At 40.1% G+C, this 15,403-nt stretch overlaps 1 protein-coding gene across 2 annotated transcripts in view; it reads right to left on the bottom strand.

Annotated features, from left to right (window-relative positions):
• The window catches only part of fam53a.S (family with sequence similarity 53 member A S homeolog), a 66,850-nt gene that overhangs the window by 46,829 nt on the left and 4,618 nt on the right, over positions 1 to 15,403 (bottom strand). The window contains exon 1 of one of the 2 annotated variants that reach the window (XM_018236514.2): positions 12,222 to 12,315. The gene's annotated coding sequence lies outside the window, so the exon portion shown is untranslated. 2 annotated transcript variants of the gene reach the window in all.

Here is a 15,403-nt window from a genome sequence, read left to right on the forward strand (position 1 = left end):
TGTCCTCAATTATTCGAGATTCGAATGGTGGATAAAGTCCAATAATAATGTATGAAGATGCCACGCTGAGATGAGCAGTGCCACTCTGCTGATTTCCTGATCAGGGTACCACCCTTTGGTTAAATAAAGAATACTTCTGAGAACCCCACATCCTGCATATGTGTTCCAGCGAGCCCAGCTGGGTGCAGCTAAAAAAGGGTAAAATGATCTTTAAAGGACCAGTAACATCAAAAAAAATTTAAAAAAAGATTTGTTAGTATACTTTGAAAATAAAACACCAAGACAAATTAAACTCTAAAATCGCAAAGCCTTTATTAAGAAATAACTTACCGAAACTCCGCTTCCGCTCCTCTTCAGAAAAGGCAACACGGCGATGATCCATTGTGCGGCTCTCGATTTCTCCTCCCTGGCTATTTCAGCTCTCGGAGACAGACACTGCCACTGACATTGCCCGGTATCCACTGGTGGAGGTGATGGGGGAATTTGTCTGATGCGGTGGAGATTGGGGGCAAAAGCGGCAGAGGGGTCAGAATGGTGTATGTGCTGCTCATACTCATGCCGGGAGGGGCATCGCAAGCCATTGTCATAGTGGGGTCCGTGATCGGGGGTTGGTGGTGATAGTCCCTTCCATCGAGAATGGAAGCCATGCCCATGGGTGAGTGGATAGATGGTTGCTCCGATTTCCAGACACTGGCGACAGAAGGCGTGCAAGCCTGTGGGGAGCCAAGGCCGAACCTGTGCTTCTCCCTCCTCCTGCGCTGGGGGCACTACTGCTGCCGCCAACGCCTTCCTCTGTGGCTTCTTCTTCTTCTTCCAGCCTCCTCCGTAGGGCGCCTCCCTCCAAGTCCGAGCCGTGGTGATCCTCTTGTGACAAGGGCAACAAGGCCAGCTTGCACTGTTTGAACTGCCAGATGGACTTGTGCGACAACTGATGAGGGCCACCAGCGCGTCTGACTTACCAAGGACCATGCTCCTTCACATGCAGTCAGTAGAATATGGGAAATAGCCAGGGAGGAGGATCATCGCCATGTTGCCTTTTCTGAAGAGGAGCGGAAGCGGAGTTTTGGTAAGTTATTTCTTAATAAAGGCTTTGCAATTTTTAAGTTTAATTTGTCTTGGTGGTTTTTTTCGATGTATACTAACAAATTTTTTTTTAATTTTTTTTTGATGTTACTGGTCCTTTAACCTCCAACTGTAAGGTCAGTCAGGGGATGCTGAGAGAGGCAGTTCAGCAAGTCACAGATTTGAAAAAGCAGGGTGCTAAAGAAAAGCCCAACACCAGTCAAACTGGCCAAAATTGCTCGTCACCACTTACCAGTACGAAGTACGGGAGCCAGGACCGACCATATGCTGGATAGAAAAAGGGGTGGGGCTGAACCCAGAATGTCAAGAGTACATCCTGTAGATCAGAGGTCCTGCCATAATTTACAACTGCATCAACAGGGAAAGGCCAGGAGATGTTTCCAGACTGATGAAAAGGAAGTGTAAAGAGGAAATTGACTTCCCTTAAGAACGCTGGAATTTCAAGTGCCTTTCCTTTTTTTAAGTAAATAAAACGTTACTCTATGGGGCCCATGTTCATCAACACTTGGGTTGTACAGATAAATCTTGCTGCAGCTTTGGAGGAAAACGAACACTATCTCCTGTGGTTATCAAACATTTTTGAATTTGTAATTAATGATTTTTACTAACGAGTATTTGATGTCTTCCTTCAAGGCAGATTATCTGTTTGTATCCGGACACACAGCAGATATTTCTCTGGTTTACGTTACACTGATCTGATAGGACCTGTTATGTTAACACACTGGTAACGTATCAAACGGATCATTTACAAGCCCTACGGAAACCTGCCATGGGCCAACTGCCAGGCTATTCAGATCTTGTGCAACTATAAAACTCAGCAACCTGCAAACAACGGACGATTATTAGGTCTGTGCTGAGAGTTTTAACTGCAAGTCAGTTTTTTAAAGTTCTGCATCAGATTGTTGTGATTGCTCTAAGTGCTTTTTGCTATGTGTCTAGGTCTGCCACCTTTTTTGGGAAAAATAACTATAATTGTATCCATCTCCCCTATTAATAACATTGGCATCAGGCATCACTTTTACTGGCCATGTGGCAACCCTACTGTATATCTATGCCAGAGCACAGCAAACTATAAATCAATTGGGACTAATCCTACCACAATACACTTCAAGGTAGAGTCCTGCACTGAACCAATTTGTAAAACACGACCCGCAATCCGTGCCCGGAAGTGACATCATTAGAAGTAGGCGTGATCAGAAAAAAAAAAGGAGTAAAACTCGCTATTGAGAAGACCTGCGACCCAGGAGAACCGCGTCTATACCGGCTCCCGAAACTTCTACCTGCAAGCCGCAGGGTAACGCAGGTTTTTGCGGGTAACCTGCAGGTACCCGATCCAGTGCAGGAGTCCACTTCAAGGGGCAACACCAGTGATCTGAGAACAATAGATGTGGTTATAACATCTTACAGCCTAGAGTCCAGTTTGATGCCAATTTCATTACCAAATATGCTACAGACTGTGGACTCACTTGTCATAATTCACAAATTGGACGTTGACAGGTGTTTCAACAATTCAACACAGAGCCCTTTGGCGCAGACATACTACAGATCAGTATCATATTATGATAAAAATCTCAAACATCCACAGCCTTACGGATATTTATGAACTTCTCTTAACAGTATTGCGCACTTTTCGTGCATAAACATCTACTTTTCGTCAGCTGTGATTTATTTCAGACAGTTCCTGGGAACTTTCATTATAGAAAGTGTCCCGATCTAATGGGAAAACTCTGGTAGGGGCAGAAACTCATTGCCCCTGGAGGCTCAGATTGATTGGTTGCACCCCAAAGGATCATGGATCTGCCAAAGCAAATCTGAACAATTTACATAAAGAATCCCTGTCCTGCATGATTAGAAAGGTACTCAAGAAACACTACCTGCTGTTAAATGCAGCAATTAAGTCTCTTGTATATGGGGAAGTAATGTAATGTCTCCTCCCATGTACAGACACCCAATGGCTCCCTCGCCAACTGAACCACTACCCCTTGCCCTAACTTAAAGGGAAACCATCAACAAAATGAGAATTTAATATAAGCTTCATCATAATGAAATAAGAAACTTTCTAAATACAATCAATTAAATATTCAGCATAGTTTCTGAATTAATCAAGTTTATGTTCACTATTCATCTCTCAGCATCTGTTTCTCTTCATTCTCTCTTCATGCAGCAGTTGGGTGTCAGATATTTATTGACAGTTAGATCCAATATATCTTATAGGGGGGCTCCTTTCCTAGCAGATGTATTAGAGCTCACTCAAATAACTGATTCCAGTACAAACAGAATCTAACATAATAACTGCCTTTTGCACAAATTCTGCATGTAGAGAGACATGATGTCTGGTGATTTTAATAGAGTGAGCTCTAATACATCTTCTAGGCAAAAGGAGCCCCCCTATAAGATATATTGGATCTAACCGTCAATGAATATCTGACACCCAACTGCTGAATGAAGACAGAATGAAGAGAAACAGATGCTGAGAGAGGGAGTGAAGATAAACTTGATTATTTCAGAAATAGCAGAGAATATTTAATTGATTGTATTTAGAAAGTTATTTCAGTATGCTGAAGCTTATATTAAACTTTAATTTTTCGAGATAGTTCCCCTTTAACTGTGAGTCTTGTATTCCCAGCCATCGGCTGCCATTAAATGTTGCAAACTGTAGTTCAGAAGCAGTCATCCATAGGTAAGCTTTCTGCTCCACAAAGCAACTATGCAGATGGGGATTTCCATGAAACAGCAATTTCCAGAAAATTACTTTGGCTCACCGATTTCTAAGGTTGTGTTCCGTATTAGCTCAGCTTACAAACAACCATGAAAAGGAACAATGGGAATCAGATTAGGTCAACACATCAGACTCCACCAGCATCCTCCGCAAGGTAAGGCTATCAGAGTGGTAGTTTTCACCAACAGACACCCCTGTAGTAAAGGAAAATACACCCACAATGTGGGACCTAAAGCAAGATGGTTGAGTTCAGACTGCCTGTGTACAGACAACACATCTTATTGTTGTCTAGATATGGTGACAAACAGAAATACAAATACCTTCTTCTTACAGAGTTCATGGGTTAAGAAACTAATAATATGAGCAATACTATAAAATTAAACTGGGGGGGTCTAGATGTAAAAGTCACATGATTACCAGAAAGTGTGCGTCTGCAAGCATTGTTCATATTTAATTGCTTTCTTCCACCTCTAACAAAACACTATGGTACAAATAAACGTTGTATAGAATTCGTTTTTAAAGTCTGTTATGGCTTAATTATGCTCCGGAACTGCTTGCACAAGCCGTTTAATAGGTAACCGTAAGTGATAAATGTTGCTTATGCAAAACAGAACACACACCGACAGTTCGCAGTACAAGTATTAACTCGGACCCACACCCATTATAAACTTCCCCTACACAATAACACTATCATTATTGTTGAGCTGCAGAATGGGATCATTTTTCCATGATAGGGCTGGTGATGGGAAGATCCAGAAAAATACAACCCAAGAGGTCACTTTGGATATACTGGACAGCTCATTAATTGGTTCGTCAGGATGTCCAGCTTTGATTGGTGGGTACCTACAAGCAGGTAACCTACTTGTGTATCAGGACGAGTTGGTGGACAGCTAATAAGCCAATAATGAAGAGCACAGAGTAATCGGCACAAGCCACGTACTCACAGAGATCCCATGTAGAAACTCATGGATAGCTTGGAAGGATTGTCCTGACCCAGGGTATATCCTGATCTTTTTCAAAGGGTCAAAAACATTTTTTAGAAAGGAAAAAAGGGATCTGACCATAAAAGACCTCCCATTTGTCTTTCTGCTACATCCTGTCCTGACAACCAGTTTTTCTCGGAGACGATCAATGTAAACCTTTGTGTTAAATTCTCCTGGAGCGTATTTGACTGATGCATAAACTTGCACAAAGTCTGATCACCATATGTAATAGGGTGAGGGGGTGCTAGAGCCTGGGAGCAAATCCATAGAAAAACGCTATACAATCTCACTTTTGCAGATGCTGTACATTACCACCCCCTAATCAAGCTCTTGATAGAGTTGCCCTACAGAATTTTTATTAGTTCTGATTTTATGTATATGAAAAGAATGAATGCTAATAGATGAAGTTTACATGCGTTGAAGTCAAGGGTCGAATAGTAAATTTGAATATCTTTTTTTGAACCAAATTCACACTTTAAAATTTTAATCCCCTCATCCCAAAGTAAATTCGAAAGTGAGATTTATCACACCTCGACCATGGAAACAGTTCTAATTCGAATATTCACCACCTAAAACCAGCCAAGTTTATTTACAAGTGAATGGCAGAGGTTCCTTGACCCATCTGAATATTTTAATTGTCTGCTAAACATTCAAGTTTTTTGTGGAGGGAAACCCCAATTCAACTGCGAAATTTTCAGGTCGGGACTATTTGATAGAATATTAGACGTTTTATTATTTTTTCTTAATAACTTCCCATTCGTATTGTGAGAATATTCAAAATGATTAGAGTAAAACAAAAAAAATCACAAATTCGACCTTTGATAAATCTGCCCATAAGTCACAATGTAATGGCACAAGACACACCTAACTTCACCAAGCAGTTTACCTTTGGCTTTTTTTTTTATGGATTTTTCTTGTAAATAAAACAAGGTTACTTCCTCATCTGAGATACGGTTTGCTCAATGAATTTGAACAAAGTTGAATTTGAACAAAGTATTTTCCAATACAGGGCCTTGTTCCCAAAGACTTGTGTTGATGATTTACAGTTATGAAAGACAAAAGTTTATCGGAAAGTCACATGCTGATAAGAAAACAGTTTCTCGTCAGTCATAAGATCATTGAAGACATCTGTTGAGTAACGGCACAGAAGAGCTAAAGAGCTTATCAGGAAATATTAGGAGGGCATGGTTATGTTTGCCACCAGCTGACCATCAAATATCCCTTTAAATCCATGTATAACTGTGTAAAGGTGGCCATAAACGATAAGATCGGGAAAAGATCCGCTCGTTTGGTGACCACGCCAAACAAGTGGATCTGTCCCCGATATGCCCACCAATGGCAGAGACCAAGGCCCTAAGGCCAAACGATCGGATTAAACAAAGTAATTGGGCACCAATTCAAAACCCAATCAAACCCAAAAATCAACCAGACACTTAGAGTGGGAACAAAAAAAACTAAAATCTAAGTTTTTATTTTATTGGCTATTTCTCACTGGAGATTAGAACTTCCATATCCCACACCCCACCTTTCAATCCAAAGACATATCAGAGGGATTTAGAATGATATCCAATGCTATGCTTATAGCTAAACGGAGTTCAAGACGAGTAAAGTATATTAAGAACCAACAGTATAGGTCACTTGCACAATCAGCTAAGGTGCAGAAACATTAGTGGTAAGATTATGTTTTTTAAGAAACAAACTAAATTATACAGACATTACCACCCTGAGAAAAACGCCACCAAAAAATGAACAAAACAAAAAAAATACAAGTGAAAAAACACTGAAACTGAATCATGTAAAGAATTAGACAGAAAAGTTCACAACAGCAAGATTGTTGTGTGTAGGAAAGTTTTAATCAAAGAAAACATAGTAATAGATCAACCACCCCGGGAGCATGCCATGAGCACAGCTAGCAGAGAGGAATGCGTTGGAGGGGGGGGGGCACTACAAAGTCAATAGGAATTTCAGTGATGGAAAAGACGCTTGCCTCCAGGCCACAAATCCACTCTCCCAGTGCAACAGCTGCGTTTTCAGGCAATCTTGTGATGGCCGAGGATGCTGGGAGTTTTAACAGACACCCGACGTATGTCTTGGGTTAGACAGTCTACAGATGAGCAACCTGCAGCCCATGAAGAAGGGCCTCAAAACCGTTTGATCACACACACATATTCAGAAGTATTTCTAATTACCCTGCTAATAATGACATTAAGGGGCAGATTCATTAAGGGTCGAATTTCGAAGTTAAAAATACTTCGAAATTCGACCCTCGAATTGAAATCCTTCGACTTCGAATATCGAAGTCGAAGGATTTAGCGCTAATCCTGCGATCGATCGATCGAAGGATTTTTCGTTCGATCGAACGATTAAATCCTTCTAATCGAACGATTCGAAGGATTTATTCCAACGATCGAAGGAAAATCCTTCCCCATAGGCTAACATTGACTTCGGTAGGTTTTACCTGCCGAAGTAGAGGGTCAAAGTTTTTTTTAAAGGGGAAGTACTTCGACTATCGAATGGTCGAATAGTCGAACGATTTTTCGTTCGATTCGTTCGATTTCGTTCGAATTCGAACGAATTTAACCAATTAGATGGTCGAAGTACCAAAAAAATACTTCGAAATTCTAATTTTTTTCATTCGAATCCTTCACTCGAGCTTCATGAATCGGCCCCTTAGACTCTCATATTAATACTTGGCCAGAAATGAAGACAATTCCTGCACGTCCCCATGGCTTATAAATTGATGGCACCATAGACATAGCTCTTAATGATCATACATGGATGGAGCTATAGAGCTAAATAAAATGAATCATCATAAAGGCAATTATAGATTGTTCCTTGAAACTAAAGATAAGTTAAAGATGAACATTGTTTTAAAGCAGGGCATAGTTTTCATTAGAAACAAGCAAAATGAGAGGGAGTGGCCTTGTTGGTTGAGAAACAGGCTCCCTGAAGGTCTGATTGGCTTCTTGGAGCCAAGAAGGATCATTTCCCCCTCTTAGGCAGATTGGAGATGGCTTGTGATGGGGTTATCCTTCCTCTGGCAGTTCACTGGCAGCTAAGCAGGCTTAATTTAAACACAAAAGTTGATCTTGATGGATGTCTTTAATACTCAGCAAATAAAGTTAAGAAAAATAAAAAATTTAAAAAAATAAAGTAAAACCAGCAACTCCCTAATCACCCAATGGAAACAGTCCACCCCATTGCTCAAAGCCCAAGTGTTTATAGGCTACTCTCCACTGCATGAAATATTTGCTTCATGGACCCCTGCAAACCAATTCAAATAAATTAAGAATCTGACTTGCTGTCTGTGTGCTTTGAAGTCATCACAAAACAGGCAGTCTCTGGTGTTAATATGGTTGACTTAGCAGAGCTAATGGAGTGGAATGGACTCTGCTTGCTGATGGCTCTGGGAAACAGAACGAGATATCAGCAGTTAGATGAAGCCATATGTCTTTCTTAATTGGTTTGCAGGCAGTTGATCCTGGCTACTATCGGAGGCGTCTGCGAGTCACTTTCCCAGTTAATCAACAGAAAATAAAATAAGATCCACGTTTAATAAAGTCTATGACATGGTAGAATAGTTGTGTCAACAAAAAGGTACTCAAAAACCCCTCTCCAATAAAGATGAATAGAAAGTGTCTCAAGCTGAAAAACGAGGAGTATAAAATAGCTGAATTTTAACCTCATGTGCCCTTAGCTTATGAAACTTATTAAAAACTTGTTAAATTGGCAGGTATAGCTCTGTAGCTACAGGAAACAATATGGCAGGCTCTTGATTCTTTTGAAAAGTCCAGCGTGCCGCCATTTTTTTTTCTTTTCTGAAGTTGACCAGTGGTCCTCGTTTTATTTCCATTTATCGGTTCAATGATAGTAATTAGTCCACGTAATACGAAGATAAATATGCAGAAAAACAGTCCAGCCTTGTAAAGCCAAATTTATGATGAATTCGATTTTCCTTTCAAATCACTTGAGAATCTCTTGCCAACATGGCCCCAAAGACTGTTTAAAGGCAGAGGTCCTAGGACTTTGAAATATAAATAAGGTCCTTAAAATTGTAAGCTTGGACTTGTGTCACTTATCAAGCTCAGCTACAATGTTACTCTATGGGGTCAGTAGTACAAAGCTTTGCACAATCACAATAGTAGATATAGGATGTCAGATCAATTCTCTTTTTATAGACTACAGTGATAAGGCTGTAACTGGAGACCTGAGCACATGATGACTTGACCAGCCAAGAGCTACTTAGGTTTATTTGTATGCCTCAAACCTGGAACTTAATCTACATCGGAGCTTGCAATCTAAGTATTCATCACATTCACACACACAGCCAATTAACAAGTATCCAGAGGAAACCCACACAAGCATGGGAACAACATACATATTCCAGATGATGCCCTGGCTGGAATTGAACCTAGGACCCCAGTGCTGCAAGACAACAATGCTAACCAGTGCACCACCATGCTGCCAGAATTATCTGGATATTACCCGGGGTCTTTCCAGAAATTTAAGACATAATTACAAAACAAATATTACAACACGGAACTGTTCAATGCAACTGAATCTGTATTGGAAATTAAGGAAAAATTCTGCCTAGTGGGAAGTTTATTATGGGAAGGCCGTGTTGGCCGCATCGGGCTAGTAGCCACTTAAATAAATAGTCAATAAATTAAAGTTTTTTTTTTAACAATAAAAACCTCTTATTACACGTCATAAAAGCAGAAAAAAGTTCTATAAACACAACATACGAATGAAACAAATTAGCTGACAAAATGTTTGCCTATTAGAGACAAGCCAGCTTAGAGTTAATGATGAGTAAATGTGAACACATGTTGGAGCGTATGAAGCGGAGATGTATTAAAATCACTCCATGTCTAGTGCACCCTTAGTATAAACACTTCCCACTGCCTGAATGTCAACTCAAAGCTCTGGTTTACGTTAAAAACTCCACCTGCCCCCCAGGACTCACATTTATTATTTAAAGAGGTTTTTTGTGGGGGTTTTTTTTTTTATTTTTTTTTTTTTATTTCCTTCTACAAAATTGCCTTTCCCCTATTACAGAGGCAGTGTGCAATTAGCCTGCCGATTACAAAATCTTGCAATTGTTCTGCAGTACAGAGGAAAACCACAAAATCACAGGGCTAAAGGGAACACGGGTTGTACGACTTTGAGGCCCAGGATGCATTGCACTTAGCCTTTCAATTTAATCCCCTATTTTTGCAATCCCAATCTGGCCCCAAGCGTCTTTCTTTAAAAAAAAAAAAAAAAGTTACTATTTATAAAGTGGATGGCAGAGTATTGTCAGTTCCATGAGGCCGTGTCTCACCTAACATAACCTCCGGAACACCAGCTGCACCTTCCTGTCTTACAGAATCCTCCCTTCAGTGACCCACAACACTTACACTAAGGCACAAAAACAGCAGGCGCTGCTAGAATGAATGTGCCCTTCTACCCATTTCCTGCCATAGTTAAAGGAGAACTAAAGCCTAACTAAAGAAGTAGCTGGAAATGTTGTACATTATGTTTTGTGCTTCTGTACCAGCCCAAGGCAACCACAGCCCTTTAGCAGTAAAGATCTGTGTCTCCAAAGATGCCCCAGTAGCTCCCAAACTTCTTTTCTGCTGATTCACTGCACATGCTCTGTGCTGCTGTCACTTACTGAGCTTAGGGACCCACTCACAATATACAGTACACATAGAATAGAAATGTCACAATATAAGGCTGATTAGTTATTAATACACATAATTACTACATGGCAGCACAGAAACCAGTGCAATTAGCATCAGAATTTAATAATCAGCAAACCTGTAGCATCAGCTTATATTACAGCCAGGGAAGCTCATTTTCTGCTGGATAATTAGTGACGAGCCCTAAGCTTAGCTTCTCAACAGCCAATCAGAGCCCACTGAGCATGTGAGTGTCACAGACATTTCCAAGATGGTGACCCCCTGTGACAAGTTTGAAGTCCTGGATCATTGCTGCTATTGACAAGCTCAAACTTTAGCCTTGTGCAATAAGTTCACTATATAAAATATGCCATTTTTAGCCATATTCATTATTTGGGTTTAGTTCTCTTTTAAGCGAGATACTTGTTAAAGGGGGACTCAGATCTGGCTGGTAAAACACATGAGCCCTGGTATAACACGTAAAGCCAAGGCACTTGTGGCATGTCAACCTGTGGCCCCGCAGGTGATAAAGTTGTTTAATGCCACAATGATCACAAATTTACTCACTAAAGTCTCTATTTTACACAATATATAATTTTCCCCAAGGGTCTTGTTCATGACTATTCCATTAACATAACCAGCAGACACAGCACCTTCACAATACCAGCCTCTGGCCACATACCATGGGCAGACAAGGAGTTAACAGCACAGCATCCAGAAGAAAACACATCCCCTACAGATAGACCCTTTCCCTGGTGCAGAGGCTTTAGGCAAAGAAACACAAAAAAACACAGCACTCGCTCCCACGCACTTTACAAGTTGTTGTAAACCTTGCCAACCCAGATGGCATGAACAGACTACATGTGTGTGGGATTTGGAGTTGTGCGTCACGCAAGGAAATAGAAATACAAGGGGATTATTAAATATATATATATATATATATATATATATATATATATATATATATATATATACATACACACACACATACACAGAAAGTGCTGGTTCTTCTATGTATTATATATATATATATATATATATATATATATATATATATACATATATATACATATATATATATATACATATATATATATATATATATATATATATATATATATATATATTCTTTTCTTTATTTCGCCTGAAAATCCTGTGAGTGCCGCCATTCTTCCCCTATATATATATATATATATATATATATACACACCCACCCACACACCCACCCCCACACCCACACACAGGATCTGTTACCCAAAATGCATGGGACCTGAGGTTTCCGGATAATGGATCTTTCTGCAATCTGGATCTTCATACCTTGGGTCTACTAGAAAATCATGTAAACATAAAATAAACCTGGTTTTAATTCCAATAAGGATTAATTGCTTTTTAGTTGGGATCAAGTACAAGCTACTCTTATTATTACAGAGAAAAAAAATATAATTTCAAAAAATTTTGATTATTTGGATAAAATGGAGTCTATAGGAGACAGACTTTCAATAATTCGGAGCTTTCTGGATAATGGGTTTCCAGATAACGGAACCCATACACGTGTTTGTGTGTGTACATACATATGCACACATATATCCTTTTTTATTCTGCTGCCATAGTTACAAAGCGATGGAAAATACAGAAGCAACTGTACAAAGTTAAAAAGACTAAGACATTCATGGAATAGAAGGTGCCTAATCATGGTGGAAGTCAGGTAGAAGTTACATCAAGCTGCCTGGGAGGAGGAGGAGGAGAGACCTGACAATACATAGACACATGTACCTGTGCAGCTCACTGCCTTCCTGACTGCTCTCGCCGGCTGCTTCCCTGTATATGAGCCAACGCAGCATCACTGCCAGCAGCAAACACACACTCACGCCTCCTCCAACTAAGCCCCGCCCACCTCATGCCCATTGGCCACGACTCCTCTACACTTTTTTTTCTTTTTTCAAGCTTTATTCAAACATGACAAAGCTAACCATAAACAAATAAAAAAAGGAAGACCAGTGCAGTATATACTGGTAGATCTGATAGCTTCATTAGTCAGAACCAGCAGTGAAGTATGCATTTCAATTACATTACATTTACAAGTGTCAAAATGCTACAGATTATCCTTTATGCCATTGACAGATTAAGCTGCCTGTGTCTGAACTGCAACTCAGACCTGCCCAACTGTCCCATTTTAGAAGGACAGTCCCTTTTTTGACAGCACAACCCGCAGTCCCTCGTTTATACTGGAAAGTCACGATTTTCTCTGCACTGAACAGCCAGAATAAGAAACAAAGTTTCAAACTCAATTGGCTTTTGGCAGAGAGCCACAGCTGCAGATAAGATATTTTTGTAACTATTTTGAGATAAGCAAATAAGTAATTGTAACAATATAAGATCTAAAACAGGTCTCTTGGGAGAAGTTAGACTCACAGCTTAAAGGGCAATTCACCTTCAATAGCAAAACTGTAATTACTGGGGGAAAAAAACACAGAAATGTTCAAACTTTCATAACCTGCCAAATTTTGTAAAATGAGCATGGTAATTAGGGGGTGTGGCCACCAAATGGGCGCAGTCAAAATTGCCATGCTACGAGCACCAATTTTTTTGTCCCTCTTTTTATTTCCAAAATGTTGGAAGGTTTTGCAACTCACACAGTCTTTAACAAGCGCGCAAGGCAGAATTAACAGAATTCTCTGCATTATCAGCACATTCAGAAAAAAAACAGATCAGAGAATTCAAAAGCAACTTTATAATAAAGAATTTAGTATTCAAAATCAACTTTAAAGGGGAAATAAACATGTTTCAATTTGCAGTATGTCGTTTTTAATTAAAAGAACTGCAAATCAGACATAGGCAGAGCCTGCAGTATAATCCATACTCCTCGTAGGAAAGTTCCCCGGGGCCAAACAGATGACAAGCTGTATACAGCAAGTTTTTAAAGCTGTCAATACCCTCTAATAATTTTTCTTTTGGTGTTAAACCAGACCTGGCAGATCCACTGATCAGCTGGAAGTGTGTGAACACATTCTTCTGTTTGGAGGGGGGAAAGCAATACTATAATATTTATTACAGGCCTGGGGACTCATGGAAATTTCCAACAGCCTGTATGTGCCGGACTATTTAGTCCATGCAGTTATACATCTGTTGCACAGCCGCCCACGTGAGAGATTCACTTACCTCCTGTCCCGGCTTGTATGCCAATGTGTGCTGAAACTCTTACACAAAAGACTCACAGAGGCCTCTATAAGGCTCCTCTCTCCTATCAGTCACCCCCTCCCCCCCCCCAAATAAAATATTTGGGTACAAATGGGCCCATTCTCTGGTTTAAAGACTGCCAGCTTCTTTGTGATGTTTAACCCTTCACAAGACGCATTCATTTCCATAATTTTAAATTTTTTATTAGAGTTGCAATCTGTATCGCCAACTGGGAGACCATTTAAAGAACTAAACCCACAAAAATGAATATGTATAAAAATGGTATATTTTATATAGTGAACTTATTGGACGAGGTTTAAGTTTGAGCTTGTCAATAGCAGCAATGATCCAGGACTTCAAACTTGTCACAGGGGGTCACCATCTTGGAAAGTGTCTGTGACATTCACATGCTCAGTGGGCTCTGATTGGCTGTTGAGAAGCTAAGCTTAGGGCTCGTCACTAATTATCCAGCAGAAAATGACCTTCCCTGGCTGTAATATAAGCTGATGCTACAGGTTTGCTGATTATTAAATTCTGATGCTAATTGTACTGGTTTCTGTGCCGCCATGTAGTAATTATCTGTATTAATTACTAATCAGCCTTATATTGTGACATTTCTATTCTATGTGTACTGTATATTGTGAGTGGGTCCCTAAGCTCAGTAAGTGACAGCAGCACAGAGCATGTGCAGTGAATCAGCAGAAAAGAAGATGGGGAGCTACTGGGGCATCTTTGGAGACACAGATCTTTACTGCTAAAGGGCTGTGGTTGCCTTGGGCTGGTACAGAAGCTCAAAACATGATGTACAACATTTCTAGCTACTTCTTTATTTAGGATTTAGTTCTCCTTTAACCCACGCTTAACTACACCTCGCAGAATCCCCATGTTAGAGCGTCCTGCGGCCTCACAACAAATAAGCGGAGGCTGAAAAAAAAAAAACACTTTCATGAACCACAACCCTCTATACCAATTTACCCAGTCAAAATCCAGAAGAATGGGGGTAAATTTTCAGTATTCACTCAGTGGCCATGAGGTTCTGACTGTAGACAGGCCCTGGGTGGGGGGAGGGAATGTAAATAATGATTGACTCTTGCCAATGAAACTTGAATGCAGAATCCCACATTGAAGGCCTGGAGGCTTTGGATGGACGGAAGAGTCAAGAAAAGGAAACAAATGGCAACTCACGTGGGTGACCCATGAACACCCATAATCTTTGCAGAAACTAAACGTATTATTTATATTACTGAATTATAAATGGAAAATGTACTCATTTTAGATCAAGCCTTTTGTCAGCCACATACAGCATTATGCTTTAAGCAATTGCAGGCTCCATAAATGGATGTTTCCACCATAAGCTCATAAACCTCACCCGGCTCTTTAAGTGAAGTGTATAAAAGCAGTACCTTCAAGTGCCCCCTTATCTACTCATCACACATTACTGAAAACATGGCCCATATCTCCATATACGCCTTCCTCTAAACCACTGGGACATTTACACGCCTCGTCTTTGGCTTTGATGGCATCACAAGAGGTCATAAAAATTTATACCTTCATAAAAATTTGCCCTTTATCTAAAAATTTTCAGTTCCACGATCCATTGGAATTGTGAAATTCCTTTTTTTATTATGAGCTGTCAAATTTAAGCCTGCGATCCCTGGTTGTAAAAGACTAACCCTTCTGTAACTACCTGGCCTATCTGTAGTAACCAGAACACACAAAACCATATGTCAGAATTAAATCCACAATCCTCACTCTTTAGTCTTTAGTAAAGCAAAACT

Source organism: Xenopus laevis, chromosome 1S (assembly GCF_017654675.1).
Source record: "Xenopus laevis strain J_2021 chromosome 1S, Xenopus_laevis_v10.1, whole genome shotgun sequence".
In the NCBI taxonomy this organism is placed as follows: Eukaryota; Metazoa; Chordata; class Amphibia; order Anura; family Pipidae; genus Xenopus; species Xenopus laevis.